The sequence below is a fragment of the Empidonax traillii genome, unplaced genomic scaffold, assembly GCF_003031625.1.
Source record: "Empidonax traillii isolate 1590-97213 ecotype Southwest subspecies unplaced genomic scaffold, ASM303162v1 scaffold468:size725061, whole genome shotgun sequence".
NCBI classification, from domain to species: Eukaryota; Metazoa; Chordata; class Aves; order Passeriformes; family Tyrannidae; genus Empidonax; species Empidonax traillii.
The window spans coordinates 622,055-623,022 of record NW_020955661.1 but is presented as its reverse complement, the minus strand read 5'-3'; the positions used below and the strand labels follow the sequence as shown (position 1 = coordinate 623,022).

Below are 968 nucleotides of genomic sequence, written 5' to 3'. Positions count from 1 at the left end.
CTGCCCCCTGACACATCCCTTTGGGAATTGGGTCTGGGGGCATTTGGGACCCCTTCTTCCTCATTGTCTTCTTCACAGCACGGACAGTCCTTGGAGTTCCTCCAAAGTTCTGGGCTTGAAGGCCGCTGTGTGTGATATCTTCTGGTCCAGGCCTTCAGGTGTTTTTTCTACAATTCTACCTTGAAAAAAAGACTAAATATGCTACCGGAATTTTAGAGGAATTGATATGAAATAATGTAGTAGGGTTGGGTACGTGTAAACATTATGCTACAGGGTAAGGGATATAATACAGCTACATTAACATCCACATTCGCTATACATCTACTTCTAAAATCTATGAAAATTTAAAAAAAATTAAATTTAAAGCATATAGTTCCTGATTAACCCCAAATCACACTTTCTGCTGGTGGCAGCTGTTGCCGCCAGCATCTTTTCTGCAGGGCTTGGAACAGCTCTGGGTGTAGAGCTTGGATGATCCGTGTGGAGAGGGGCTGACGGGGAGACCCCAGGACCCTCCTCGTTCCCCGGCCGGGGCAGAAACGCGCTGTGGGCAGGGCAGGGCAGGGCAGGGCCGGGCCGGGCGTGCCCCGCGCCGGGAGCGGCGGAAGCTCCGACCCCGGACTGCGGCTCCCGGCGGCCCCCGCGAGCGTCTGCGCCGCTGCCGTGCGCCAGCAGCCCCTCCCCGCCCTCGGCGGTGCTGGGCTCGGCCCGACACCGCGGGAGGAGCGGGGCCGCCCGCCCCGACAGCACCGGGAGCCCGCGGGGAAGGCGCCGCCGCCCCTGCCCTTCCCGCAGCCCTGCAGCGTCTCCAGCCAGCAGGACCGGGCTGCCCGCGCCCGGGGAGGGTGAGTGGGAGGGCGGGCCCGGGCCCGCCGGAGCGGGGCGAGAGACGGACCGTGACGCGCGTCCCTGGGGGCTGTGGGGCCGGGGGGCTGTGGGGCCGGAGGGGCTGTGGGGCCGGAGGGGCT

General features: G+C 62.3%; 1 protein-coding gene across 1 annotated transcript in view; it reads left to right on the top strand.

Moving 5' to 3' along the window:
• Window positions 1–625: 625 nt before the first annotated feature.
• The window catches only part of LOC114063491 (general transcription factor II-I-like), a 52,261-nt gene continuing 51,918 nt past the window's right edge, over window positions 626–968 (top strand). The window contains exon 1 of the mRNA XM_027895787.1: window positions 626–845. The gene's annotated coding sequence lies outside the window, so the exon portion shown is untranslated. The remainder of the gene's footprint in view (window positions 846–968) is intronic.